The following is a 14,025-nucleotide window of genomic DNA, read 5'->3' on the forward strand; positions in this document are numbered from 1 at the left end:
TTGGGGAGCTGGGTGGGTGTGGCCGACTGGGTGGCATGGCCACCTTGACGCCACTCCCCCAAACTGCTGGCATGTTTCCTCTTTGCATTGGGTACACTGTGCCGAAGCAATGTTGGTAGACTGGGCCGAAGTGAACTGAGCCAGTCCCTTAAATTTTCCAGGACGGCTCTGCAGGCTGAATCTGACCACATCCTAACCCAGATTTGGCCCAATGGCCTTGAGTTTGACACCCCTGGTCTACCTCTATGATATACTCACATAGTCAATGGCCAGATGTTTTTCCAGATATTGAAGCTGGAAGCTGGAAGACACAGTAGTCTTTGACTTATGATTGTAACGGAGTGTGGAATTTCCGTAGTAAGTCATGACAATATTAAGTCAAGGCATCCATGAAGCTAACCCAATTTTATGACTTATTCTCTGGGGTCATTAAGTGAATGTGGCACTTGAAGGGTGAACATGGCAGTTATAAAGCAAATATGGCTTAAAACAAATACAGTTGTAAAGCTAATCAATGTAATTATTATTATTATTATTTTTGCAGAAACTGGCTGAAAAGGCCCAAAACTGGCAAAAAACATAATAATTCTCAATCACATGACTGTGAAAGGCTACAACCAGCCTTAAAAGTGAGCTGGTTGCCAAAATACCTTTGTGGGGGGGAAAGTCCTCCGTAACTTTGAATGCTTGCTAAGTGACTGGTCATAAAACAAAGATTACCTGTAATAAATTCTCAAGGATTGATCTCCAAATGCTCTGCATTTACAGCAGAGGTTTCTCTATCAACAAAAAGTACCATCTCAAATGAGTATCAGCATTGTCTCTGGATTGAATTCTGGATCTCATAGAGTTATACCAATGGCAAACACTATATATTGACCCCAAAGGTGAATAAAATTTAACCTCAGGTCTCCATTCAGGCCCCAAACTTTTCTGTTACAGTGTCCCATGTGAGTCATGACGGCTATAACTGATTATACAGTTTACTAGGATGCAAGCTTTAAATGGGAGGAGTGTTAAGGTAATGAAGATTTAATAGCTGATTAGCTGCTGTAAGGCTGTAAGCCAAGATGAACTGAGGATGAGTCAGCAGGGTACTGCCATTTTAAGAAGCTGTCTATATAAGGGAGGCCATGTGAGGGAGTCTCTCTCTCCTCATGTTCTATCTGCATTGTAGTTCTCCGTGTAGAGTTCAAGATTGATTGATTGCCTGGTATAACACATGCATGTATATAGTAGGCTTGTATATAAACCACTATTAAAAGACAAAGCCTCCATGTGCTGTGCTTTGCTCTTTACTATTGTCTCACAATAGTAGTCATGCTGCAAATACTCTGACACCCTGAAGTAACCCTAATATATAATCTGGCTTCTTAAAAAAAGACCGCCAAATATAGCCCTAAACCATTGTTTATCAAACTTGGCAGAATTCCCCAACTGGTCTGGCAGTCCACACATCTTAAAGTTACCAAGGCTGAAAAATAGCGCATTGCACAATGAAACAAAAAATTCTGAAAAACTCTGTATCATATGTAACTCTCCTCGGGTGTCTTATGTGTCTTTCTGCCATTTTTATGTCTTCAGGGCAGAATATTTTTCCTCCACATCCTTCCTCCATTCCCAGTTTCCACTGGGAATAAATTATTCTTTGTCTTCTCTCAGGTCTAAACATATCACACAAATGGGTTAAATAAAGAATTTAATCCATGCTTTTGCCAATTTTTTTCTTTAGTAGATTTAAAAGAAAATCAAGCAATACTATCTTATTAGCTTTCATTAATTATCTGGCAACATCCATTTTTCTAATAAAATAACAGATGTCCATTTAACAGATGCTGGAAAAGTTCATTTATCTCCAGCATTTCAATCCAACATTGTAGAATGATTTTTTATAACATTTGATATTCTCATGATACTTCATCTATCACCATCTCTCAAAGTCACACTGCACTCAGATTGTTTATATTTTGCCCCAAAAGAAGAAGTAGCTAAAACCAATTAAAAAGTTTGCTTGTCCAATTATTAAGTTCTATGTATGTGTGGCTTTTTCAACTGTGGAAACCACAAAACCCTAACTGGCTCCATTTCTGCAAATCTTTTCCAAAATCATCAAAGATCAGCCACCCTGCAAACATTCTATTCAAATCTAGCTTTCTGTTTCCCAGACTTTAATCCTATCTCAAGCTCAAGAATGTTGAGTGTGGCCCTTGGCCCCCACCAAAAACACACACACACACACACACACACACATTCCCAAACAGAAAACTTAACAATTACCTTGCTACTAATTTCATAGCACAAAATGTGCCGAAATAAATCCACTCAACTCCACTACATCAAATTCAGATTAATCTTACCCTAGTTTCATTTTTCTGTGAAGCTTCCCTTATAAAATCACTTTTTTCAGTACTGTCATCAACATCGGCACTAAATGAATGGTTATAAGTCCAAGACTACCTGTAATAAATTTATAAGAGAAATTATACGATCATGTGATCACCACGTGCGATGTTCCCAGCAAGCAAAGTCAATGGGGAAGCCATCAGGGAAGGTCACAAGTTGCAGTCACATGACATAACTATGGTGACTTGCTTAACAACCACAACAAAAAGGTTATAAAACTAGGATGGATCACATGATGCCTCACTTAACAACCACAGTGCTTAACAATGACTTTTCTGGTTCCTACTGTGGTCATAAGTTGAGGAATAACAGAAAGCAAAAGATGTCTATGGAGATTCCCAATTATCCAGGTCACAGTTGTCCCAAAGATGCTTTTTCAAGAGGCAACTGGACTTTCTGGTTTTTCTTTGAAGAGGTTTTGCTTCTCATCCAAGAAGCTTCTTCAGCTCTGACTTGCATATTCCCCTCCATCCAGTCAGAGCTGAAGAAGCTTCTTGGATGAGAAGCAAAACTTCTTTAAAGAAAAACAGTCCAATTGCCTCTTGAAAAAGCACCTCTGGGACAGAAAGCAAAAAAAGCAACATGGTACTCATATGTTTTTTCATCGTACCTTATTGATTAAACCACAACTGATTGTCTTTCAGCAATGTGCAAAGCTATATAGTCAAGATTTTCAAGCTACAAATATCTGGATTGAATCAACCTAGGCATCAACTTATTTCCCTTATTTGCTGAAATCTTACAAGGAAGCCTCTTAATACCAGATGCTAATATAAAGCACATTTGCTCATTTAAGCACACAAGCACCACTGTTCAAACTCAATACTCTTTGGTTCTTTTGTAAATCCCCACGGCTACTTACTTACAGCTGCTAATGCCATATGACCAGAATCACCACCATATCTGCACAATGAACAGTAGATTACTGTGGTATGTTAAGTGAAGACGTCAGGCTGGAGAAACTAAGAACGTTCTCTCTGCAAGAAACAAATTAATTTCAAGCCACTCGGTTATGATGAGAAAGAGGGGGGGGAAAACCAGATCATCAAATTGTGAGAAATCTTGCCACATTCAATCTGGAGAGTTTAAGGTGGGCTTGCAAATTGATTTGCATTTTAACTGCAGGTAGACCAAGATTTGTTCAGAAAGGCTCTAGAACAGGGGTCTCAAACTCACAGCCCGCGGGCCAATTGTGGCCCACAGGACGATATCCTGTGGCCCCCACCGTGATATGAAAGTATAATATTAGTGCGGCCCGCAGGGGGAATGGACCTCTGAAGGAAATCCCGCCCGCCGTTCCTCGTCGTGGCTTCTTCTCCACCCTGAACTTTAACGAGTCCAAGTACAGGTCCAGACTTACTGATGATCATCTTCAAGCCATACTGAGGGTCTCAAGTTCCTCCTCTCTCAAGCCAAATGTGGCTCAGATATGTGAGAGGAAGCGTTGTCAAGTCTCTGGCAGCAAGGAGTAAGCTGGAGAAGCCATGTTCTGAGGAACTGTTCATGATCTTCATTCAATGTTCCATTCATGTGTTCAGGACAGTTCATGTATTGGAGAAATCATTAACTCTTGATGACATTTGAGGATATTTTTTTAACAATGTTTTTTGTGGAATTCCTTATGCGGCCCAGCCTCACCCAGACTCTGCCTCCAGCGGCCCCCAGGTAAATTGAGTTTGAGACCCCTGCTCTAGAAACAAGCTCACTTAAGTCCCATTTTTCAAATGCAACAGCTGAAATGTATTCGTTGAAGAGAAGGATGTCAGTAAAGTTTGCATACTGGAGATGCAGACACAGTCCTTGCCTTACAACAGTTTGTTTAGTAGCCATTCAAAGTTATAACAGCACTAAAAAAAAAGGGGGGACATGAATGTTTTTTACACTTATGACCATTGCAGCATCCATGTGGGTCACGTGATCAAAATTCAGATGCTTGGCAACTGACTCGTGTTTATGATGGTTGCAATGTCCTGTGATTTCTTTTTGCAATCTTCTGTCCGAGCAAAAAGTCAACGGGGAAGCCAGGTTGACTTAACAGCTGTGTTACTAAGTGAGCAACCACACTGATTCACTTAACAACCATGGCAAGAAAGATTGTCAAATGGGCCAAAACTCGAATGAATCTCGCTTTGCAACGGAAACGTTGGGTTGAATTGTAGTCGTAAGTCAAGGACTACCTGTATGATATTTTGACAACCCGCCACCACCATACCCGCAGTACAGTTTTGGACAAGGCTCTCCATTTACCTTTTCAAAGAGGTTGGTCAGAGTTCCTTATGTTTAAGAATATGATCACTTGGAAACCACCCAAGATCACACTGTTGGTTAGGATCAGAAAAAAAACCACCTGCTTGTGAGTTGCTATCAATAAGAAAACCTAGATAAAAACTTCCCTATATTATCACATGGACCTTCTTCCTGATCTACAGTTCTTCTCAACTGCCTCCTTCACATGCCACCCAGTGATGGGATTCAATTTTTTTTACTACCGGTTCTGTGGGCGTGGCTTGGTGGGCATGGCAGGGGAAGGTTACTGTAAAATCTCCATTCCCTCCACACCCAACTAACCTGCTTTCTAGCTCCGTTCTCCTGTGCAGGGCAACAAAAGAAGACCCAGCCATTCAGCTGGGACTCGGGAGGCAGCGAATAGATGGGGGCAGGGCCAACCAGAGGTAGTATTTTCCGGTTCTCTGAACTATTCAAAATTTCTGCTACTGGTTCTCCAGAACTGGTCAGAACCTGCTTAATACCACCTCTGATGCCACCTGAAAAGAGTCTGTCTTCTCAAACACAAGTTTTTGATCTCCACGATGATTCTTGGGTGGAAATACATCACTGGTGTAATAGGGATGTTCTGTCTGAGGGGTTTTTTCATCCTCTCTGAGCTAGGTTGTTTTCTTGCAGACATTCATTACGCAAACTATAATGTGGCAAGATTTCTCACGATTTGATGACCGGTGGGTTTTTTTTTCCTGTTATCATAACTAAAAAATAAACAAATAGGTATTATTTTAGTTTGAGGGTAAAGGAGTCGGGTGTGCATAAGCGCACAACCGTGCCTACCATCCCTGTCCTATTGTCCCCAATTATTCGTTCCTATTTCTTATATTTAAACTTACGTTTATTCTTATTTTTATTGTATTGTAAGCTTTTGACAAAATAAATAAATAAATAAAATTATTCATTTAGAATTCTTTATTGGCCACGTGTGATTGGCCACAAGGAATTTGTCTCCGGTGCATAAGCTCTCAGTGTACATACAAGCAATAAGTGATAAATCATTATTACAGTCATCGTAAAAACACACTCATCATAAATCATAAGATACAACGCTTAGTGATAGTCATTGGATTCTAAATAAGCAATCATACTAGGATACTAAATAAACCAATATAAATCGTAAGAGACAAGCAACAAAGTTATACTCATAAGAAGATAAGGAGATAGGTAATAGGGAAGATGAGAAGTGTAGATAAGAAGTATAATTTAATAATACAGCATTACTAGATAGTTTGACAGCATTATGGGAATTAGATATTTAGCAGAGTGATGGCATTGGGGGGAAAAACTTCCTTGTGTCTAGTTGTTCTGGCGTGCAATGCCCTACAGCATCGTTTTAAGGGTAGAAGTTGAAATAGTTTATGTCCAAGTTGAGTATTGAAATTATACTTCATATTTCCGAACTTCTCATCTCCTTCAAAGGTAACATCAACAGTGCTAGCATTATCATAGCACTGATGATCTTACCTAGCTTGGATAATGAATCATCTACAAGAAAATAACCCAGCTCAGAGAGCACCAATGACCCCGCATTTCAGGTTCTCCTTTCTTGAAATTCTACCTTTGATTTATTGAACGAATCCAGTGATTAAGATCTATTTAGCCAAGAGACCAATCCATAAACAGCCATTTTTTTTACTTAAGTATTTCTCCTTGCAGATTTTTAAAGGACCCACCTTTACCAAAAAAATTGTCAACCTTAAATGTGCACATGCACAGAAAGAAACACATGAAGAACTCATACTCCTCAGTAGAATAATTTCCTTTGCTACAAAGTATACAATAAGAACATAAGAACTACAAGAAGTTCTCATTTAACAACTGATCGTTTAATGACCATACAAAGTTATATTGGTTTCAAAAAACTTACCTACAACCCATAAGCTACAACTGCTACCCCTGCATGGTCACATTACCACTTGGCAACCAACTCGCATTTACAACCAGCTGCAGTTTCCCGTGGTCTTATGACTACAATTTCCAGAAGAAAATGGCAAAAAAAAGAAGCCCTTTGGATATGCTGGATTCACTTAACAAACACATGGGGATTTGCTTAATGACCACATTTTTAATTGCAATGACTTGCTTTAAAACCATTATAAAAATGATTGTAAACTGAAGTTATGTGCTTAATCTGCTGAATAACCATCCAGAGTTACAACCAAAATTCCAGGCTCAATTGTGATCATAAATTGAGGAATACCTGTATCCTGAATTGGACTAAATTCAGTCTTGTCAATCCAAGATAACCCTGCTCTCTCTCTCTCTTTTCCTAGTTCATTTTCCTACACTTACACCTAAATATTAGCCATTCTTTTATTCCACAAAAGGCTTGACTGCCATAAACAGTACATGCATGACTGCTTTTCAACGGCAAAGGACATACATACACACTTGCATTTCCTGGGAATGATATATGTTATGAATGAAGGCAAATATATGCTATTTGACAAATACAATTATTTATCAGATATAAATGTTGATATTGCCTAATAAAAACATTCATCCTACCATGTCCCTCAACACTTATCCAGGTGCTTCTCAAACCTCTCGGGCATCAAGATAATAACATCTTCCCACTCCCGTTCACCCAAAATTAATATTAATAGGCATTCGGTTTTATATACTAGGAGAGTATGGACAAACGTAACAACTAAAAGCCCTTGACAAATTTACCCTGCACAAATGTACTTAATTTTTTCCTCTGTTTCTTCATCTTCCTATCTTGTAGGAATGTATTCTATAGATTCAGTTGGGTGGTGTATAAAAGCACATTTCCCCCATGGATATTTCACCCATTTCTGCTGCAGGCACACTAAACTTTTGAAACAACAGCAACTGTCCCCAGAATTTCTACTGCTAAATGATGCAGTTATTAAGTGCACCCTAACATGACTGCATCATTTAGTGATGGAAATCCCAGCAATCCCAACTGGTACTGCAACCCAGAACCGCACAAGTCGTTAAGCAAAAAGAAGCAGGAGTTCCAGGCAAGCAGGCCGGTGGGTGAGAACTTCAGGGGAGAACGCCAAGCCAGCAAGCGCCATAAGCAGGCACTACAAAGCACAGGCACGTTGGTGCTATGGGAAGGTGCTACAGAGTGCGGGTAAATGCATTGGTGCCACAGGCAGGCACGTGGATGCCACAATTTTGCAGAACAATTGAAATGTTACCTTCATTTACTTCCATCGTAACTTTGAACGGTCATTGAACAAGTGGTATAAACCGAAGCACACGGCTCTGATATATTCTGTCATGCCCCTGTTGGGAGTCTGATTCCGAGGAGGAAGATGAACAACTGACAGTGAGTGGGAGTGTGGCTCCGCTGGCTGTGGAGGAAACTGGGGAAGGGCAAAGTCTGGCTGGGCAGAGCAGGGAAGAGGTAGAGCAAGGGAGAGGGAGTTCAGAGGAAGACCCAGGCCCACCTCCTTTTCATCCTAGGGCACGCAGGCAGGAACAGAGAAGAGAGAAATGTGGGTTGTGTGGCTTACGGGGGAAGAAAGGGCCCTGATTCCCTTCATTAGACATACTTGGGAAGAGAGTTTAAAAGAGATGCAATCTAAGAGTCTGCTGGGAACAAACATGAGTTTATCTTGTGTTGACATCATTTATCTGACTTCCTGGCACCCTTCCAATTGGGTTGATTTACTGCTGTTCCTTCATGTCTGGAATTCCTTCTCTTGCCCTGCTGGATTAATTACCTCATCTTGCCCTGATTGGATTTATAGTTAAAGTTTTTGTTGACGATGTTTTGGACTTGAATCTCTGCAGCCAAAGGCTGTTCCTGGGAGAGTTTTTCTCCAGACCAGAAGGTAATTAGGACATTGGGGGCAGAGTTGGAGTTAATAAAGGGACTCCTACTTATTATTTGACTGTATTGCCTTTGTGCCACGCCCCGGGTCATCACATATTCTAATGCCATTTAAAGAATTACAGAGAAATGAGAAGAAGGACTCAAAGTTATTTTTTTTCTGATGTGTTCAAAAAATTCAAACACATCAGGAAAAGGTGGTCATTTGAAGAAATAAAAAAAAGTCACATTCTCACATATTGGCTGCTGATGGAAATTGCAGATGACTGAACCATTCTCAAAGAGGGTCTGCTCTTGGAACCTATCACCTATCTTTTCTGACTGTTGGTTTTTGCACAGCTCTGAGAGATTAGGTAACACAAGAGTGTCATACAATCTATCGGTGGGAAATGTTCCATCAAAATTCAGTACAGAAAATAAACCATTTGAGGTTTTTGTACTTTCACTTCTCAAAAACGGCATGAATTACAGTGTTATGCCAAACTGCACTGTGGTTTTTCATAAAAATAAAATAAAAAACAAACAAGCCAGCAACCTTCCAAGTTAGCTGCAAAAATCCACAAAGCAAAAATATAAAATCTTCATTTGCAACCTTGATGATCTTTTCCTCCCTAGAATTTAAGGGCACCTCTTGGGGTTGTGTGAACCATTCTGACAAGTGCTTGGGAAAGTGAGCAAAATGCCTTTTCCAACTCACTGCAGGAAATATCAAGGTATTATATGCTCTTGATGCTTCAGCACAACCACTCTATAAAGGCCTTATTATTTGTGGATTTGTGTACCCGTACAGGTGACAGTTCTGCTGGAATTGTCAACCAAATCAAAGTTCTTGGCACTTTACCAACAAAACAGAGCATTTGTAGCTCAGGGTTGGGGTCCTTGGTGCTCTTTGAGCATGGTTGCCTGCTTGCAGATGTTTCATTGATGATGTTACCCAGTTGGGTAATGAGAAGCCTGAAAGAAAACTACCAAGCTCAGACAACATTAAAGACTTCACAGCAAATATTTTGTATGCATAAATACATGTTTAAACAATACAAGGTGGTCTTCAAAATGATTGTGATAAACCACCAATGTTCCCCCAATAATTCACACAAATTAGCATATCTATGGTTGCCTTCACACATACATACATACATACATACACACACACACACACACACACACACACACACATACATACATACATACATACCTCGGGTGGTTAAGCATTGATGTCCATAGGTTGTTGGGATTTAGTTAAGGTTGATGGACTGGGTTTGGACAAAGCACTGAACTGTGTAACTTGATCAAATCATCCAGGGTTGCCTAATTCTTCAGCCATGCACATGCACACAAAACCCTAAGCAACATTTGCACAGCCCTATATGAGTTTTCCTTAGCATCAAGGAGAGAATTATACTAGGTTGTGTAAATTAAAAATTTTAAACTAACCAAACTTTTAAAAAATGCATCTGCTATATCTTAGCTAACTGAAAACACAATGTAAACACAACCATAATGGGTACCATGTCCTTTCTTTTCACATTTCATCCAGAATCTAATAAAAGTCATCATCTATATGAATGTTGTTTTATCAGATTTACCTTGGGATGCTCATTATTTATTTTTAAAAAGATAGGTATATTTAATATTTGATACATAGCATAATTTATAAAACAGTATGATGATTTTTTTAAAATTAACTTACTGAAGGTTGTAGAGTGCTAAAAGCCAAATGCTACAAAAGAAAAGTGACAAAAATAAAAACTTTCTGCCTATTCATATGTGCATGATTTTTATACACATCAATCACCTTCCCTGCCCCTGACTGCAATTTTTCAAAACTGAAGCATCTCTGACCTGCTAGCGTATTTTTGCAAAGAATGTGTTTGAATTCTCTGTACATTTTAGATGCCTTTTTTGGCTGCCGTTCAGCTTTACTATATCCTTTTTGAAATGTGGTGAGCAGATGCAGGCATCTCACAAAAACAATTTGTACTGAGAGAGAAGGGAAATTGTATCATTAGCAACCAGATGCAGCATTCAATGCTTTTTTTAAAAAAAAAACTATTATAGAAAAACCTGCATTAGGGAGAGGTGGCATAAATCAAACAATGTCCTTCTGCTACAATCAGTTTGTGTTGCAATGCTTTAGCTCAAAAAGAGCAAAATGTCCAGCTATTAAAGAATCAATATGATGATTTAAGCAAAACAACATACTTGGAAACACACAGACCTAGCCTATGTAGCACTGTTGGTAGTTTATAATATACCATAGGAGGCAGATTGTATAGGTCTTGATTATTTGCAAGTATGTATTTTCAGGGACATGTGAAATGCATTCATATCCATTTCTAGAGATGCAGGGAAAGAAAATCCTGGAGAGAAAATTCAGCTTTGGGGGAAAGGCAATGCAATTACACTAGTCAAACTATAAAGTTTTTGTAGGTATATTACAGGTAGTCCTTGACTCACAACCAAGTTGCTTAACCAAATGTTTGTCCAATGTAAAAAAAAAAAAGGAGAATTACAACCTGGATTCAATATTCGGACAGGGGTCTAGGACTTTTTGTGTTTGCCCCATGCTCATGCCCGCTTCGCCCCAACCCTCCAGCCACAGCCAATTAACAGTCAGCAGTCAGATTCAGCTGAAACTCTGCTGCGGTTTCTCCAATATCAATGGCCCTTCAGCCCTTCACCTCCCACACACCCATCACGGGTGTTTTGCAGAGGGATCATTGTACTTAAACAATTCAGCCCAAGGGACAAACCACTGCACCTCCCAGAAGGCAATCGGGGCTCCGAGAGTAGGGCCTCTGCTGAGCTGTGAAGGTGCTGGTCAGTGAAAGTGGCAGGCAGGGCATCAGCAACAGTGGGACATTCAACCCAGGATCAAGCCCTCCATGAAGACACTGTGAGGGGGGGAAGCTGCATTGGCGGCGGCAGCATTCTCCCACCCCTTACACACACACACACACACACACACACAGTGATTTGACCAAACTTTGGCCACTTGGCAACACAACTGCATTTACAGCCATTTGCAGCATCCCATGGTCACATGACTGTGTTTCAAGACCATTTTGCTGACAGTAGGCACCCCCGACTTTCAGCAAAACCTTCCCCATAGAAATTATTGGTACACTTAACCACTACAGTGTTCACCTAATGACAGTGAATTCAATTAACAACCATCACAAAAAAGGTAAAATCGGGCCGGTCCTATTTTACAGCTGTTATGTTGTGCAAACCGAATCCTTCCCAGCACATTCTAGCAACCTAATTGTGGCATTCTTTTTCTCTAAAGAAGATTTCGGTATTATGCATTAAGACTTTGCAGCTTTAGGAACATTTTTCTGGACCAAAAGTTCTTTTCTATAAAAGAACCATTCTACATTGTATTAATCAAGTAAAGTAGGCCACAGGGCTTAATTAAAACAGTAAAAAAAAATCAGTAAAACCCAGTCTCCATTTCACTCCTCACTTCATCACATTTGCCATCTTTATCTTTTACTGGTATTTCCTTAATTTCTCTGATTGTTGTGAACCACCCAAAGTCATTGAGAGTTGGGTGGCATGCAAGTTTAACGTACTGTTCTATCGTTGTTGCTGTTACTCGTCCAGAAGTGAAGTACAAATATTATTTGTGCTCACTTGATGGATGGAAAAAGGGACAGATTGAAAAATTCACTCTTCCAGCTCACCAAGAACTGGGCAAAAGACAATTTTTTTACAAACTCAGAAATATGTTAATAAATAGGAGGCTATTCTTCTAACAACATTCTTGTACACGAGCCATATATCTCCCAGAAAGCAGGATAAATACAAAAAGGATTGAGTAAATGGAAACTATTTGTTTTGCCTCTGGGAGATACTTCTCCAATAATTTTGTTCCTAAACTTAAATCTCATTTAGAATAATTTGCCCTTTCTCTTTTGTTTCTCTATCCTTTCTTATGGATAAAAACCTATAACAATACTTCCCACATGGCCTTCCATGTCCATTCTCGTTCACTGATTTGAGAGAGTAATAGTCTTATATACAGACAGTCTGCTGTATACAGATAGTTCACAACTTACAACCATTGTTTAAGTGACCAAAATTAAAATGACACAGAAAAGAGTGGTTTATGACCGTTATTCACACTTTTAGAAAAAATTAATTTGTTTTATTTGTATAACATATAAAAATTCAATTTCAATCCAACTCTGTGTTGTCTGGGTACAATTATTTTTAGGAAATTATAATCAAAATGTTTACAATAGCATTCATCACAATAATATTAATTCTATAATAATGATAATATTATATTTGTCTGCTTTAACAAATCTCCTTTGTAACTTTAGTCCTTTAGATATCCCCATATTTCTAATTTCTGTTTTTATTATCTAACCATTGGTAAAATAAGTCCCATAGCAAGAAATATTCAGTTCCTTCTTTTTCCTTAATTGTAAGTGTTAATCTGTCAATTTCTGCACATCTAATATTTTTTTGATTACAAACTCATCTGTCGGGATCTCTTCACTTTTCCATTGTTGTTCAAGTACAATTCTGACTGCAGTTAATACATGTAAAATCAAAGAAATATTCCTTTTGTCATACTTTTCTGATAGGATGCCCAATAAAAATATTTCTGGTTTCAAATTTATATGCTGCTTTATCATTTTTTCTAACCAAGTATGTATTTTCATCTATTATTAGTATTAGTATTAGTATTAGTATCATTAGTATTAGTATTATTATCATTATTATTAGTATTATTAGTATTAGTATTATTATATTTTGTTTTTATTGTTATTATTCACACTTATGAGCATTGCAGCCTCCCCTGTGGTCATGTGATCATCCGTTTGACAACTGGCATGTTCATTGCAGTGCCCCAGTGTCATGTGATCAACTTTTGAAACCTTCTGGAGAAGCCAGATTCATTTCACAACCCTGTTATTAATTTAACAATTTCAGTGATCCACTTAACAACTATGGTAAGAAAGGTCACAAAATGGGGCAAAACTCACTTAATAAATGTGTCACTTAGCAACATAAATTTTGGGCTCAATTGTGGTCATATGTCGAGGACTATCTGTGTATAGTGCAATGCTCATTTACACAAAATAACTTTCTTGTTACTATTGTTTGGAAAGTTATTTCAATTTTGTTTAAGTCTTGGGCAACTAATTGGTCTGGAATGCTTCTTTTATTTTATGAAATACTGCCATATTTTCTGCAGCAGAGGAATACACAAATGAATGGGTAACAAAAATGCAACATGTACATACACAGTCGCATAGCAACTGTCTTTAGGTTATCAATTCTTGTGAATGAAGACTTACTCAGGGCAATAAGCAAAGCCTAATTATTAAAATCCCTAATTTGACACCCACCAGATGTGTTGGCAGTATAAAACCGTGAAAGTCTTCAAATTGTGGTCCCAAAACATCTGGAGACTGCCAGATGGGGCCAAGAAATTTGAAGATAGTAGAGCAAACAGGGTAATTATCAAATATTTCTTTGCTGCCTGGAAATGCAGCTCACATAAAGGATATTTTCAT

The 14,025-nt window shown here is 38.7% G+C and overlaps 1 protein-coding gene across 7 annotated transcripts in view; it reads right to left on the reverse strand.

Moving 5' to 3' along the window:
* TNIK (TRAF2 and NCK interacting kinase) overlaps positions 1-14,025 on the reverse strand; it is a 341,628-nt gene that overhangs the window by 281,483 nt on the left and 46,120 nt on the right. The window lies entirely within an intron of this gene.

The sequence above is a fragment of the Notechis scutatus genome, chromosome 4 (genome assembly GCF_049901735.1).
Source record: "Notechis scutatus isolate UNSWTSFEM ecotype Mainland chromosome 4, rNotScu1.2, whole genome shotgun sequence".
NCBI lineage: Eukaryota > Metazoa > Chordata > Lepidosauria > Squamata > Elapidae > Notechis > Notechis scutatus.